Genomic DNA, 18393 nt, shown 5'->3' on the forward strand with positions numbered 1-18393 from the left:
AAGAAAGAAAGAAAGAAAGAAAGAAAGAAAGAAAGAAAGAAAGAAAGTAAATAAATGAATGAATGAATAGGTAGATAAATAAATGAATAAATGAATGAATGAATGAATGAAAAAATAAATAGATAGATAGATAAATAAATGTAAATAGATAGATAGATAGATAAATAAATAAATCTGGAAGAGGAAGACCCTCAGGGTTTCTGGAGAAAACAAAAAACAATTACTATTTACATTCACTCTGAGCCACCAGGACCCAAGAAGACTAAGTGTCTTCTACATTTTTCAGAGGACACCTGAAATCCTTTGACCTGCTGAAGATAGTGCAGGCCTGGTTTAAGTCATGGAATTTTTTTTTCAGCCAAAGACAAGGTTTATTAGAACATCTGTCATATTGGGCAGACTCTTAAGGAATCTAAGCATTTGTATCACTAATGCAAGTGGGCCAGATTTTTAAGAATCTGAGCATGTGGCTAGATTTTAAGAATCTGAGCAATAGCCAGATTTTAAGAATCTCAGCATTTGGCTAGATTTTAAGAATCCAAGCACCTCAATAGAAACAAGATGGACCTTATATACAGAAAGACTGTGGGAGGGATCTAGAAGTGGCCAAGTAGTTTGGAGTGACTGGAGGAGGGGTCTAAGGAGTATCTGGATGGAAGTGGCCAGTAAACTGGAGTGAACAGAATGCCCAGGACCTGGACTATGTGACTAAGGGATAATGGAGTATAAATAGGATTAAGGGTGGGAAGTGGCCAGGGGTAACTGGAAGGTAACAGAACAGAATTAGGAGATTGGGCATAGCCATAAATGAAAGGCCAGTTGATAGGATTATAGCCTTAGGTGATCTCCAGAAATTTGGCCAAGTGGGAAAGTCCAGGGTTTTTTCCTTTTTGGGGTCCAGATCCCAAAGACACCGTCTTTTCCTTTCAGGGCTTCAGATCCCAACCCTATCATTCCCCCTTCAAACAAATGAGACCCAAATTCTTTTGGGGTACAGAACAAAGGTCTTGGCTTCTGAAACTGCTTCCTACTGGCAAGGGATGTAGAGCTGTTCCTGCCTCGAGGGGGTCCCAAAGAGGTTGACTGGAAAGGAGCACAGGCTGCATCTAGGGGTCATGGGGGGACATTGGCTGGTGCCCAGTGTTCGCTACCAACTGTAAATGAGTGGCCTGTAGTCTGGAAGACACAAATCTGACAGAAAAAACTGCAGGGCCCAGATACAGGGAGAAGTAAAGGTGTAAGAGCCCCATCAAAATAATTTACATTTGACCTGCAGGATTATCTGATCTTGTTACTTTTTCTAAAATTTAAGGAACACTTTTGTAGGTAGAAGTTTTCCACCCCTGGTTTCAAAAGTTATACAAGTTAATTTGCCAGAGGCTGATTTTACTTCAATTATCATTCAAATTCTCCTCCCAAAAACAATCAGAAGATGTTTCTGACTTAATTTCAGTTGTTTTAGGGTATTGAATGACTATACATTCAGGTCAAAACAGTAAGATCTCACATCCTTGCATTGATCTTTTACTGACCACTCGCTCTGATTATAAAAAAAATGATATAAAAGGATAAAACAGGAACTAGATTTAGGGCCCAAATATGACAGGATAAAACATCCTTAGCTCTGTTTGGATTCAGATAATCCAGTTTTCCAATCATGCAGTATCAAATCCACCTCATAGTCAAATTTAGGAATAGTCAGATGGGTAACATTCCATTTCAAAGGAACATAATAGGGAAACTGAGCCAGGAGGATCCCATCTTAGACTGAAGCTAAAATTGTTCTCTTAGCTTTTCCTGATGCTGACTTCTCAGCAGGATCATATTCTTTCTAAGTAGCTTGTGTTATTTTTCTCAGATGGAGGATTATTGATTATCAATGGATTATGATCCATCAGACAACTCAAAATAAAATCCCATGAGCTTTTACCTCAAAGAACAAATTTCACTAATCACAACTTAGGGAAAAAAAAAAACTTTTCAAGGATTTACATTTCAAATTTAAATTTATCCTGATGTAAAAAGCCAATCCTTAAAGATTATTTCATATACTTGCAAATTCTCAGCAAGATAAAACCCAAACAAGCTTTTTGTCTAGTTTACACATTAAAACAATAACCAACAACAGCTGAATTATTTTAGCAGTAACCAAATTATGAAAAGTTGCTTGACATAACTGATACAAACAGTTCATCGATTTGAAACTTGAAATGAATCCATTACCAATCAGGTGACTTCAATTTTGTGAAATGCATTTCCAAATTACATAGAGAATCAATATCTCATCATTAGCAGTTAAAACTACAACTTTAAAAGAGCGTGCTAATGCAAGTTCAGAGGCTAGCTTCTTTACATTGAGCAGGATGTGCTGAACCTGGGGTGATGCTTCCAGGCAAATGTTGCCCCAGGGCCCAAAGCCATTTTCAGGGGGACCCATGCTATAGAGGACAAATTCAGGGAGAGGGAAGGATGAAACTCTCTTCTCCTATGAGAAGGATTAACAGATACCTTCTTGACTCAAAGGAAGGGAGTAGGAGAAGGGAGTAAACAGGGTTGTAAGGAAGTGTTTCAAAACTCCTTAATGATTGATCACAAAACTTCCAGAGTCTGCTAAGATATTTTTAGCTGTTCTAACTCTTCCCTGTAACTTCCATGAAGGAGGATTCAGGGTTGTAGAGGGAAGGGAGTAAGTAAGCCTCAAGGAACCAAACAGCATCAGCAGTTTTCCCAACTCCCTAGTGCTGAGAAAATTGACAGAATTGGACATATGCTTTCCAGATAGGGTGCCTGTCCTTCTCCTCTATGCTGCAGAGGGTGTACCAGGTCCATGGGCTCAAACCAAACCAGTGGACCAAGAGCCTGAGAGCATCAGGCTGAGTGTGAGACAGCCTTGTAACTGTCTGCCCAAAAAGCACCTCCAAGCCTTCCAAGGTGCTTGGAGAGTAACCTCAACTGCAGGGCAAGAAAGAAGCAGGAGGAAGCTTACATACTTTGCAGTCTTGGCTGGAGAAGAATTTGAGGTTAGGCAGTTTCCTCATAGAGGCCACCAAAATGTTGAGGTTTAGCGGTTGAGGAGTGCTGGGTCCCCAAAATCACAATATGAAGGTCTGCCTGAAAGAATTTGACCCAAATCTTCTTTCAGCCAAAGACAAGGTTTATTAAAACATTTCTCATATTAGGCAGACTCTTAAGGAATCTAAGCATTTATATCACTAATGCAAGTGGACCAGATTTTAAGAATCTGAGCTAAGGCGTGGTCTTTATGAAAGAAATTTAGCCAGTAAACCTCAGGTAGAAAGATATGGAAGAGGAGAACATTCACAGCCAGGATAAGCATATGGAGGAACACACCAATACATGGCCAGAGTGCAACCCATTCCTCTCCTATTATAGAGCTACTGATATATTTCAGTGACAGCATCATGCTAAATCCCTTCTTTGTCTTCACCTGACGCTGCCCTGACCATCAGTATTTGGTGGCATATTTACTTTCTGCCAACCACTTCAAGACATATGTCCATATGGCATGTGGTTCTGAAGCTTTTCTCTGGTTCCAGTTTCTGGTTTCAATGAAGGCCTTTTCTATTTCTTCCTCACATGAAAAGTGGGCTCTTCTGTGACATTTTTAGTTCACAGCTAGAGGTGTTTTCAATAACTGAATAGCAGCTATCCCCGCCACAGATCAATAAAAGCCTTCCATATGGAAAAACAAAACAAAATAAAACAAAACATACCTTCTCAGCATTTTCCTTAGCGTTTTATTTTGTTCCTTCATAGCCTTGGGTATGCCCTTCATCTCCAGAATTAGCTTCTTAGATTCTGGAACCAGAAAAAAAAAAAAGTAAAGATAATCCTAGCTAAATTCTTAATGTCTTCATCCTTCTTTCTATCTTTTTGAAGACAGACATGGCTACTGGACTTGAATCTCCCTGGAGGAATGTCATTTTCATTTATGGTAAAATATCATATACTTAGGGATCTAATCTTTGAAGGCTAGAATACAGCTTGTCATCATCTATCAAAAGCTACTGATCCAAAACTGCCAGAACAATTGGAGTTCCGAATCTGTTTCACAACTCTAATCTCCTTTTGATCTAAATTGACGGGGAAAGCTATTACAATATCCTCTATCTGGAAAGCCACATTCTTGATCTTACCTATTTAGATATGGCCAAATCACATATGTTCAAATATAATTTCCTTATTAACATAATAATAAAAAATAACAGTAATTTTTTCCCAAAGATTTCAGTAGCTGAAAAATTATTTCTCATGTTATCAGTCTTCTGTTGATATCCAACCACACTGAGCAAGGCTGTCTCTTAGAGGATCAATGTTTTATCATCATATTAAGTATTAGAATTTCTGAATTTCAAGTGTTTCAAATTATTGAGATACAAATTTTGTCTTGGGCAATATAGTTGAATGTAGATCCTTCTACCATACTGTAAAGTTAAGAATATCAGGAAAAATCAGTCAGATTAACCAAATTAAAATGATATGCATAACCTCCAGTTCACTTTTTGATTGTCATTGTTCATAACTCTCAAAGAAATGTTTTCTTAAAACTAATTTTACTAGGAGGTGTGATATGAAAATAAATGTTAGTTTTGATTGCTCTACTCTGCTGAGGCAATTCAACCTTTCATTCATTAATTTTAATTACTACATTTGTAAATAGTTTATGTAGTTCTGGCAGAAAGCCAAGCTTTGGTGCTAGCTCCAAATACTTTGGAGATAATGAAGATATCTCATCCATATGGCACATCAGAAAAAAGAAGTGATTCTGCTAATCTGATCTATTTTTAAGAATTTAACATTGATGATTTGGTATTACCATGTTATTTGTAGACTTTTTTTCCCTTTTCTAGCAATGTAGCAATGTCTCATTATTATATCTCCATAGTTCCTTTTTCAAATTCAGTCTCTTAGAATCCCTATAACACTGAGATATGACTTCATTTCAGGGGCTGAAGAGAAGGAGGAAGAACTATTCTAAAACTTTTTCAAGTTTTATTCATGCTCTCAAAGATCATGGAATACCTGTGAAAGGGCCAACCTCTCTCCAGGTACTGTGAATTATAAATTCTTAAGATTAGCTCTATTATGTCTCTCTGCTCTGTGTCACATCCTTGCACGTGAGTATTGGTTTTGCTCTTGCATATACTCTTGGCTTTGCTTATACAGATTCTACCCACAGTGGCTCCCCTATTTCTCTTTCCCTCCACCAAGTGGCTTTTGAGACCACCTATGTTATTGTATCAATTTCAGAATTTCTAAAATAGGTGAAATGGATGACTGCTGCCTTCTAACATTGTTGGGAAATAAACTAAATTTAGAATAACTTTTCAATGCCATAATAACACTATTCCTAAGGTTTCTTGGATTAAAATACCTACTCTAAGGTTTTATGTGCTTAAGGAGAATATCAAATTGTCTTCCTTCCCTTTTGGCCTTAATTACAGGTGATTAGAGAGTAGGTAATAAAACTGAGGAAGGAGTTCCATTTTCTTGCATTCAACAAGGTCCATTCCAAATGCATTTCCTGGAGTAGGGTAAAATTGCAAAAGAAGAGGGGGAAACTAGGATGCTTAGAACCAATAAATTCATCTTTGTCTTTCAAAATTTGAAACAAGGCAAATTAAAGCAAAAAATAAGCATTTAAATATACAAAGTTTATTATGAAGGCTATGGATTAACTTGAAGATATCAAAGAGTTAAATAAGATCATTGTTTGGGATTTGAATTTTATATTATAGAGTATGCAGATACTATTAACTCTTTATGAGAGAACTGAGAGTATGATTGAAGCAATATTTTTCCCTGTAGGCTAGAGTAGTTGCTATGTTGTTGTGTTGTTGTTTTTCTTTAAAAGATTTTGAGACTAAGTACCAGATTTATCTGGCCTAGGGAACTAAAGCATGGGCTCATAGTGTTTCTTTATGACTTAACTACCAAACTAGCATGGCCGCCATAGAAGCAGAGAAGCTACTATGCACAGCACTATATCCTTGCTGAATAGTCTTTCTTTGATAGGGTTAAGCAAATTTCTTTTCTTTTTATTTATTTGTTTATTTGTTTGTTTGTTTATTTTGAACTCAAACTCCAGAATAGAGAAAAAAAAAGAAACATATTATAAAATTAAATATTGAAACTTAAATATAGAGAAAAGAAAAAAAATCATGTTACGTGCAGAGCAGAACATGAGAGGATTCAAAATATATAACAATAAATTTTCATTTCAAGAAAGCCTGTTTGATACATACTATATGTTATGTTGAAAGTCGTCCATCTTTTCTTTAATTCCTTGCTATTTTTATTTTGTTCTCTGCTGTGTACTTTTTACTTTCAATCTTTTTTTCTTAATCCTTTGCTATTTATAATCATCTCTTTATATAGTGTTTTTAAACCTGAACTACCAGACCAGCCTGAATCAAGCCTGGGCTAAAACAATGGGAGTAGATAATTATATGGACATTCACACTTCAGGGGAAGGGGATGATATGATTTCTTCTAGTCCTTATTTAAATGTGCCATAATAGGAAACAGAGAGCCTTGCCATTGTAGTTTGAAAAATCCAGCTAGATCTGAGAACAGAGACCTGAGAATAGATTTTCATCTTTGTGCATGCAGGCACAAGCTACATTCTATATTTCCTAGAAGAAATTATTAATGACCCAGCAACTTTAGTCAAAGAGAGAAGGATTTTAGCTATGTCTTCAAATCTAAACCTGTTTTTTGTAAATGCAAAGCTTGGGATACTGAGCTATTTGTCACATAAAACCCATCAATCTGTCAAATGATCATGAGGAGTCTGGGCTAAAATCCATTTCTTTTTGTTATTATAACAAGAAACCTTTTGGGTATTATGGGCCTCCTTTTTCTAGGGATGGTTGGAAAGCCTCTTCCTTGTGCTGACACTTTGACCCAGAAATGCTGCTACTTGGTCTATACACAAGTAAATCAAAGAAAGAAGAAAAAGGACCCATACCTACAAAAATATTTATAAAAGATCTTTTTTTTTTGTTGGCAAATAATTGGAAACTGAGGAGATGCCCATCAACTGGGTAATGGTTAGACAATTTATGATAAATGAATGTGATAGAATACTATTTAAAAACAATTTATTTATTTTTGGTTTTCAACTTCATTGTTAAAGTCGAAAGATTTTGAGTTCCAAATTTTCTTTCCATCTCTACTCTCTCCCCACCCCAAGATAGTTTGAATTCTGATTACGCCTGATTATCAGGGCAGTTTTCCTTGGTAATTTCTTGAAAAATTATATATAGGCTCTTTTTTTTGATCATGGCTTTCAGGTAGTCCAACAATTTTTAAATGATCACTCCTGAATCTATCTTCCAGGTCAGTTCTTTTTCCAATGAGATATTTCACAATATCTTCTATTTTTTCATTCTTTTGGTTTTATTTTATAATTTATTGATTTCTCATGGAGTAATTAGCTTCCACTTGCCCAATTCTAATTTTTAAGTAATTATTTTCTTCAGGGAGCTTTTGGACTTCCTTTTCCTTTTGGCCAATTATGCTTTTTAAGGCATTCTTGTCCTCACTGGCTTTTTGGATCTCTTTTGCTATTTGGTCTAGTCTATTTTTTAAGATGTTCTTTTTTCTTCAGTATTTTTTGTGGTCTCCTTTAGCAAGGTATTGACTCATTTTTCATGATTTTCTTGCATCACTCTCATTTCTCTTCCCAATTTTTCCTCTATTTCTCTTACTTGATTTTCAAAATACTTTTTGAACTCTTCCATGGCCTGAGACCAATTCCTATTTTTCTTGGAGGCTTTGAATGTAGGAGCTTTAACAAAATCAGTACCCATTCCTATTAAAAACACTAGAGAACATAAGAATAAAAGTAGTGTTCCTTAAAATGATAATCATTATCTGTCTAAAACCACCAGCAAGCATTGTATATAATGGGGATAAACTAGAAGCCTTCCTAGTAAGATCAGAGAGGAAGTAAGGATACCCATTATCACCACTATTATTCAACAAAGTTCTAGAAATGTTAGCTATAGCAATAAAAGAAGAAAAAGAAATTAAAGGAATTAGAACAAGTAATGAGGAAACAAAACTACCGCTCTTTGCAGATGATATTATGGTATACTTAGAGAACCCTAAAGAATCAACTAAAAAACTACTAGAAATAATTAACAACTTTAGCAAAGTTGCAGGATATAAGATAAAACCATATGAATTATTAACATTTCTTTTTGTGACCAACAAAGCTCAACAGCGGGAGATAGAAAGAGAAATTCCATTTAAAGTAACTATAGACAGTATAAAACATTTGGGAGTCTACCTACAAACACAAACCCAAGAACTATAAGAACACAATTACAAAACATTTTTCACACATATAAAGTCAGATCTAAACAACTGGAAAAAAAGTGTCAGTTGCTCATGGGTAGGCCAAACCAATATAATAAAAATGACAATTCTGACTAAGCTAATTTACTTTTTCAGTGCCGTACCAATCAAACTGTCTAAAATATTTTATAGAGCTAGAAAAAATGATAATAAAATTTATCTGGAAGAACAAAAGGTCAAGAATATCAAGGAAATTAATGGGAAAAATACAAAGGAAGGTGGTCTAGCAATATCAAATCTCAGACTACATTATAAAGCAGTGATCATCAAAATTACCTAGGATGGCTAAGAAATATAGTGTTGGATCAGTGGAATAGGTTAGGTCCACAAGACAGTAGTAAATGAGCATAGTAACTCTGTGTTTGATAAACCCAAAGACCCCAGCCTCTAGGATAAGAACTCAATATTTGACAAATAAATAAATAAATAATATAAAATTTTCTGGGAAAACTAGAAAACAATAGAGTAGAAACTAGGTATAGGCCAACATCTCACACCATATACCAAGATAAGGTCAAAATAAGTACATGAGTTAGATTTAAAGGATGGCACCAAAAGCCAATTAAAAGAACAAGAAATAGTCTATTTGTCATTTCTATGGAGAAGGGAAGAAGTCATGACCAGACAAGAGATAGAGCATGTTATTAAATGCAAAATGGATAATTTTAATTGCATTCAATTAAAAGCTTTTGCACAAACAAAACCAATTCAACCAAGTTTAGAAGGAAAGCAGGAAGCTGGGAAACAATCTTTATAGCAAGTATCATTGATAAAGGCCTCATTTCTCAAATATATAAAGAACTGAGTAAAATTTTAAGAATATAAGCCATTCCCCAATTGATAAATGGTCAAAGGATATGAACAGAAAGTTTTCAGGTAAAGAAATCAAAGTTATATAGAGGCATATGAAGAAGTGCTCTAAACCACTTTTGATTGGAGAAATGCAAATTAAAACAACTCTGAGGTATCTATCAGATTGGCTAATATGACAAAAAAGGGAAATGATAAATATTGGAGAGGATGTGGGAAAATTCCAACACCAATGCCCTGTTGGTGGAGTTATTAACTGATCAAACCATTCTAGAGAGCAATTTGAAATTATGTCCAAAAGGCAACCAAACTGTAGACATTTATTTTGCCTAATCCAATGCCCCTCCATTTTCCATGAAAACATTCCCAGTTCTTTCAGTCAATCCTCTTAAAGTATGAACTTGAGGTCTTTCCTTATTTTGATTGTCTTCTTCTGGATTTTTTCCACTTCATCAATATCTATCCATTCTTCTTCCATCCTGTACTTATGAGGTTGGTTTTATTGCTTGGAATTCAATTATGGAAACTGACATTTACCATTACTGAATATCATCTTAATTCACACCATTGTTTTAGCTTTTTAAGCCCCTTTTTAGATCCCACCTCTGTCATGCAATTGGTTATATATGCCATCTAGATTTCTTTCACCCAAAAAAATTGGCAAGAATATTTTTAAGTGATTAATATAAAATATCAAAAAGTACAGAGGCAAAAGAAAATATTTGGAAGGGGAAAAGTGAGGAGATCTACTTCCAAGTTGACATCAAAACATTCATGGCTGCTTTTGGGGCCCACCCATTTAACCAGTATTGAAACCATTTAATTGCATTGTTGTCTAATCCCATCTATGAACATAGCATGAGAGACTTTGTCAAATGATGTTCTAAAATTTAGATAAAATATACTTATAGCATTTCCCTGATCTATCAGTTTAGTAACTGAAGAAAGAAAATGTGATTAGTCTGGCATGACAATCTTGTTCAACTTTGTTAACAAAGTAGGCTCATTAACAAAGATAAGATTTGAATCCAGCTCCACAGAGGGAAGAATTTCTGATTGTAAAATCCATCTGGTCTACAGGTAAGAATATTCAACAAAAAACTGAAAAGTACACCTGGTTTTATAGTGAACTAATCGGGTAACATGAATTCATTTATTATCTTCCATCAAAATCTATTGAACTTTTCAAAATAGTCTCTGGTGTCTGAATTGTGCAAATGGATATAATTGTCAGATATCCTAACACAAAGCTGAATTGCCTGGGAGTAAAGAACTCGGCAGTTAAAAGACTTAATAAGTGAACCTATTAAAAAAATAATAAACTTGTGTCTCTTTAATTATATGGCTTGTTAATAATTGATATTGGAAAACTAAATCTGAGGAGGATAATAATATCTGAATAAGTGCTGACTTTAAAAGAAAAGCTGGAGAGCTGCACTAATGAATGTCTGTTAATTAGCAGGAAACAATAACATATATAATTGTGAAAATATTTATATATGACCTTAGAAAAACAGATGTGGAGTGACAGTGCTCTGAACTACTCATACCTTATAACAGATGAATAAAGCTTTATTGAAGCTTGATGACGATACTTCAATTTTTTTACTATCATTATTTCAGAGGTGGATCAACACAGGTAAAATGAAATGAAAGTTCTGGTTATTGTTCATATATGGGAGCATAGTAGATTCTTGACTGTATCCAAAGAAAACTTAAACTATGTTGTACTACATCACAAAATTTTGAAGCTAGAAGGGTGCTTAAGTGTCATCTAGTCTAATCTCCTAATTTTATAGGCAAGAAAATTAACAGCTCAAATTGTAAAATGACTATTCTAAGTTCACCCAGTCAGGATTGGAACCAAGTCCAAAATCCAATTCTACTTTCTCCCTACAGCAATCATTTGGACCAATACTTTCTTTTTTCTAAGACTAGAAAATTTAGACTTGAAGCCACAGGCTCCCTACCAATGAAAACTGCTCAAAGGTCAAATGGACTTACTCAAGAGGTTTGTGGCTCATTTAGGTAGAGACTTTTTAACCCTTCATCAGACCATCACAAAACTAGAAAATATGTTGATAAAGCAGGAGATAGATGAAGTATCTGCAATCAATCACAAGGATTTATTCTTACTTCATGACTGGCCCATCTTTTTTGAGGGTAAATATATTTTTAAGCTCCTTCACTGCCCCTAGCACCTTACACAGTTGAGAGACTTAATAGCTATTTATTGAAATAAAGTATATTTAATTAAACTTACTTGGGAATACCCACTTAACTTGGCTGAATATAATAATATTTCATTTTGATTAATTTGACCATTTTATACTTTTTTTATTAGTAAGTAGCCAACACAGACCTCAGGTAAATAGATTTTAATCTCAAGAATCATAATACTTAAAATATAACAGCACAAGGTCTTGCACAACAAAATCCCTTTGCACAATGCTGGTTAATAAGAAAAATACATGCAAACAGAAATTAATGAATAAACAAATTTTGAATCAGGGGTCAAAGGACCTGATTTTCTGAGGGAAGTGAGAGAACTAAAAGGCTAAGGAGCCTGCAGGTACTAAATAACTATAGAGATTAATTGGACTGAAAGGGAGAAGCATCTGATAGAATGGAGGCAGAGAGAAACAGACTGCTGAGGAACTAGAGAGGATAATAGCTGAGAGCACCAGGACTCCAAGACTGAGGATTCTAAGAGAGAAGAGAATGCTAAGGGTTGGAGTTGAGTTAATGGTACAACTAAAGGAATAAAAGTTTGAGGACATTGTTGAAATAGGGATTTCTTTTATGAGTATTAGTTTTACTAGATGGACAATAAAGTTCTTACAACTCTATAATGATGTCTCTGAAAAGGGGATTCTGTGAAATGATGAGACCTAAAGAGTAATCACTAATGTTACAAAATCAGTTAGGAAGAAGGTCTCAAGCATAGTGACATAAAGATCTGTACTCTGACCTTTTTTTTTCCCCTCTAAGCAGCTTAAATGACTATCTAGATTCCTTGCTTTGCAAATTGACAAATTACATAGAGCTGAGTGGGTTGATGAATACATTGAATGTCAGAATCAGAATCCAAAACATTGCAATGGGATAGAAATTTAGGCCAATTTAGGCCAATTTTAGTGATCCAGTGAAATGCAATTTACTGCAGATAAATGTAAGATCTTAAATCAAGTGAAAAAAAAGTACAAGATGCAAGAAGCATAACTTTATTGTGGGAGGGAGGGAAAGAGAGAGAGAGAGAGAGAGAGAGAGTTTGGAAGTTCAGTATTAGATGAAGATGAAAAATGTGAAACGATGTTTTAGTTTACTTTAAAAGAACCAGTGTCCAGGACTAGGGAGGTGATAATCCTGCTGTGTTATGTTTCAGTCTGACTACATCTGGAGTAGTGTCCTCAGTTCTGGCTGCCACATTTTAGGAAGAACAGTGAACTACATTGTTTCCAGAGATGCATAAATGTGAAAATGAAGGGCTCCTGGTTCATCCCACAAAAGTAGCTGAATTAACTGAGGAAGGTTAGTATGAAGATATTTATTTGGGACGTAATTTCTTTTTTAAAAAATCTGAAAGACAGTTATGAAGAAGAGTGGGACTAGTTTTGCTTGGTAACAGAAGAAATCACTAAAAATAGGGGGTGGTTATTGCTGAGAGATTGATTTAGGCTCACTATAAGGAACAACTTCCTGATAATTGAAGCTATCTAGAAGGAAAATATGCTACCATATGCTGTCATAGTTCTCCCTCAGTAGAGATTTTCAAGGAAAGTCTAGATGAGTTCTTATCATGTATATTATAAAGGACATCCTAGTTCAGGTAAAAATTTGACTTGATGGCAACCACATTCTGTTCTAATTCATGAAATTCTATAATTCTGTGAGTAGACTCAGAAATGAAAGTTACTGCTACCAAAGCCCTGTCAAATGGTTCAACATCAAAACCTGGTGTTTTGTCACTGGAAATGATATTAAATAAGTATTGCCATCTGTGGTGTTGCTGTACCCTAAAGACTTGGAGACTTTTCCATATGACTTATAGCTGAAAATTTCCAAATATGTTGTCTCCTCCATTAAGAGGAGACTCCTTTTTTTTTGGTAGGAAACATCTCGTTGACAACTCAGAGCTTAAAAAAATATATTCATATATAAACAAGACTAGTACAATGAGGGGCAAGGGGAACACCTTCCTGCAAGGGTGTTAGCCAGGGGAGGAAGACACAGGACCACCCCCATCTTCTTAAAGGACCCCCTGCAAATGTCCCCATACCCCCAGTTCCAACAAAGTGGTCAAGGCAACCACTCACACAGGGAGAGATGGAGGGTGAGCAGGGGGCATAGCTTCAGAACTCCCTCCCCTGAATGGGGAAAGTGGGGAGTGAGAAGAGACACACTCCACCCTTCAAGGCCTCCCCACCCCTGAAAACCCATTCCAACCCCTATGTACCCCTCTGTCAAGAGAAGACTGTTTAAAAGAAAGAAGAGGCTCCTTTAGAGGAGAGATTGTCTTACTTTTCTATTTGTATCCCCAGAGTTAAACAGTTATTTGCATATAATACACATTAATAATTATACACTCCCTTCATTGATTCACGCACAAGCACAGCTTTCTTCAAGTCCCAGCTAAAATATAACATTCTTTAGGAAGCTTTTTCTAAGCCCTCTTAATTCTCATGACTTCCCTTTATTTATTAGTTCCTTCCTATTTATCCTGCAAATAACTTATTTCTACATAGCTCTTTGCGTGTTAACTCCACCATGAATTTGTGAGCTCCTCCAGGGCAAGGATGATTGTTTGCCTTGCTTTGTATTCCCAGTATTTTGTATAGTTTCTGTCAAAAAGTTATATATGCATACATACATATATATATATGTGTGTGTGTGTGTGTGTGTGTGTTTGTGTATGTGTATATGTGTGCATGTATGCATGTAACATTTACTAACACTAAGGGTCTGCCAGTAGGTGATTTTTTTGTTTTCCTGTAGCCTTTTATTACTATTTGAAATTTTATACACACACACACACACACACACACACATATATATACACACACACATATATATAAACACCAACATATGTACATATGCATATATATAACATATCTATGTATATGTGCTTATATGTATGTTTAGTTATGTGTATGTAATTTCAAATAGGATTAAACCTAAAAGGATACAGAAAAGCAAAAGTTATCTATTTCACTCTTGACTCTATGCATAATAGTGAAAATAGCACTGATTTTGGAAGCAGAATATCTACATATGAATCCCATATTGTACAATTCTGAGCTAAACGACCTTGGAAAAGTAATTTAATTTCCATGATCCTCAGTTCCCATATCTGTTAGTAATAGAGTTTGTTTTGGGGAAAACATTTTGTAAACCAGAAACCATTATATAAATATAAACTACTCTAGTTTTCACTAATCTGTTGTCCATAACTTGAAAAAGAAGGTGGAATCAATCAGGAATTTCTAATGAAAGAGCCTCTGTATGCAAGCTCATATGTCTAAGTTCATAGATGGATTTTGATTGTTAATAATGAATTGAGATAATACATTTGCTTCTGGGACTTATACTGACCTTTTACCAATGGATTTCTGTCAGAACAAATCACATCACTCATTTACCACAGTCCGAGAGTTAACAAGGGCTATAGCTAAGTTAAGCTAAATTAAGCTATAGCAGAATACGATGGTACTGTGACCATCTGTTTGGAAATAAGAAAACTTTATAAATAATGAAACTATATGCATATATGAAAGTTTCCCTTTTTTACATGGGTAGGGGTGGGGAGAATGACAATGAGTTTCTTTTGGACAGGTTGAATTTGAGATCCCTGTGGGATATCCAGATTGAAATGTCCAACAGGCAGACAGTGGTATGGGACTGGAGTTCAAGAAGAGGCCCACCCCCCACCCCAGACTCAACCCTAAGACCTGGACATGGATGGGAGGATGTCAATGATGAAGGTGAACAACAAGAGTGTCACATTAAAGAAGGGCTTGGGAAGGAATGAAGAGACAGGGGTGTGGCTGTAATAAAAATAATATCCTGTGTCAAGAGTGGAATTGTAAATGCATGAGTAGCTTAACTAGTATCTCCTGCTCAAATGTTATACAGTAGGCAATCATAGAACTTGAGAGAAGGAAGAACCTCAGTGATCATTTAATTCCACTTACACATGAAAGTAATTCCCATTTTTAACGTACAAGACAAGTGGCTATCCACCCTCTGCTTGAATACTTCAAGGAGAGGGCACTTGCTAGCTGTCCTAGAAGACCATTCTACTTAGATAATTTCAGATTTCCTCTATATTGTCTAATGACTCTAAGAAGCCATATAAATAGAGTCACAAATTCTGGAGTTGGAGGTAAACTCATAAGGTATCTAGCCTAAGTCCTACTCAAAAAGGACTCTATTACAACATACATAATAAAGTAATCCAGAACTTGTTTGAAGACCCTTAAATGGTCTTCCATTTCACTTCTGGATAGCTGTAATTCAGGAATTCTTGATATCAAGGGGTCTGGGAACTTGCAACTTTCAATATGTTGATAACTTTATTTCAATATGCATGAGTAGTGGTGGTGACTTACCCTGTAATTTAATCAACATAAGGAACTCTTGAAATAAAAATCTCCTCCACCAAAGCAGACTGATAGCTTACCTGGAACATACATTCTTGCAGATTTTTATAGAACAGAGAGGTTAATTTTTTTTTAATAGTCACAAAGCTAATATATGCCAGAAGCAGGACAAAAACACAGGTATTGCTGACTTCAAGGCCAGATTTTTGACCCTTTATCAAAGCTATATTTCATTCCTAAAAGTATATGTATGCTCACTTACAAAAAAAAAGTTAATGTATATTCTAGCAAAATAATTTTCAATTAAATAAATATTTTTGAAAACAAAACAAAAAAATCAATGTATCTACATGTAGGGAGCCTATCTTTCATCCTCTTTTCCTATTGGGCATATGTGTGGACAAAGAAGAAATATTACCTCAGATATGTATGACTTTGCACAAGTCATTTAGCCTTCTCTGAGCCTCAGTTTCCTCATCTGGAAAATAGGAACAATAACAGCACACAGCACTTATTTCATAGGGTTATGAGGATCAAAGAAGATAATATAAAAGAAGTGCTTTCTCAATATTAAGTACCAAATAAAACTATTATTATTATATTGTGGTTGTTTTTCTTTTTGTTGGTATTATTCAACCTTGTCCTGATTGCATACTTTTTAAATGTTTGAGGAATGCTAGTACTAGTGTTTTTGTTTTGTTTTGTTTTGCATACTGCTAGGAATAGAAACCTTATTTTGTGGGATATGCCTACATATTGCAGGATGGTATTCTTTGCTTCATTTATATTATATAATGGCATGAATGTTCTGTTCTAAGACCTCAACCTTCCTGGCTTTCCTCCTCCCTGTGTAACTCTTCCTTCTTTTTCTCCTTGCTGGATCCTCCTCTAGATTATGCTCTCTAACTGTAGTTACCCCTCAGAGTTCTGCCCTGAGGCCTCCTCTCTCCTCCCTCTGTACTAATTCACTTGGTGATCTCAGTGGCTCCTAAGGATTTAATTACCATCCTTACGCTGCCGATTATCAAATCTACCTTTCTTGCCCCAATCTCTCTCCTGACCTCCCGTCTTGCATCTCTAAATGATTTGTGAGACATTTCAGACTAGTTGTGCAGTGGACGTCTTAAACTCAGCATGTCCAAGACATTGGATCATTAATCATTGGATCATAAATCATTAACTTTTCCCTTAAATCTCTACACTGCCCCACCCATCCACACATACCTTTCCTATTACTGTATAGGCAACACCATCCTCCCAGTCCCTCAGGCTCATAACCTAGATTCTTCATTATCTCTCACTTGCCATATCCAGTCTGTTGCCAAGGCCTATCTATTTTCATCTTTGCAATATCTCTTGAATTTGCCCCCTTCACTCCTGTGACACTACCACCACTTTAGTGGAAACCCTTATTAACTCATATATTGATTACTGCAATAGTCTGGTGATGGGTCTGCCTGTCTTAAGTCTCTCCTCTGATCCATTCTCCATTTAGCTACTACAGTGATTTTCTTAAATTGCAGATATGATTATATCATCCTCCTGATCAGTAAACTCTAGGGTCTTCCTGTTGCCTCAAAAGACAAATACAAAATGCTCTGCTTGGCATTCAAAGTCCTTTATAACCTAGATCCCTTCCTACCATTCTAGTTTTATCTCTTCCTCCCCTACACATACTCTTAAATTCAGTGACAATGGCCTCATGGCTATTCCATGAACTAGGCACTCCATTTCTTGGCTCTGGACATTTTTTCTGGCTATCCCTCATGTTTGGATCTTTCTCCTTCCTCCACTCTGACTACTGACCTCCCTAGCTTCCTTTTAGTCTTAACTAATATCCCACTTTCTACAACTAGACTTCCCTAATCCTTCTTAATTTCAGTGCTTTTTTTCTTGTGATTATATCCTATTTATCCTGTATATAGCATGCTTTGTATATATTCGTTTGTATGTTATCTCCCCTATTAGCTTGTAATGTCCTTGAGGTCAGGAATTGTCTTTTACTTCTTTTCATATATCTAGCACTTAGCACAGTTCCTGGCACATATTTCACTTAATAAATATTTCTTGAATGAATGAATGAATAAATAACATTATGAGGATTTTTAAAGAAAATCAGAGGAATCTTAAAGATCACATAGTCAACTCTTTTTTATAGCTCAGTGAATTGAACCCCAGAGAAAATGTGTGACATCATCAAGGTCACATAGCTACTTAGTCATAGAGCTAGAACAAAAACTAAAATTTCTTGTCCTTATTTCCTGTGTCCTTCCTTTCTGACATATTTCCTTATTGCTGACACACAGAAATGTGATGAAAAATGGTGATCAGGATCAGAACATAAGGCCATATCCCACAGATGGTAATTTAAAACAGAAATAGTAATTTTGTTTTCAATTTTAAATGTAAATTTTGAAATAGATTTGTTGTTGTGCAGTGTTTTTAAATGTATTAAACAAATAAGGGTAAGATTTACAACGGTAAATACTACTTCAAGCTACATTTAGGGCATGCATTTCATATCTGGGTTCTCCTTCAGCTACATCATTTTTTACATTTGTTGCTAGTTATTGCTTAATCTTCCAAATTCTCAGCAGCT

The sequence above is a fragment of the Vombatus ursinus genome, unplaced genomic scaffold (genome assembly GCF_900497805.2).
Source record: "Vombatus ursinus unplaced genomic scaffold, bare-nosed wombat genome assembly UNPS02014945.1, whole genome shotgun sequence".
NCBI classification, from domain to species: Eukaryota; Metazoa; Chordata; class Mammalia; order Diprotodontia; family Vombatidae; genus Vombatus; species Vombatus ursinus.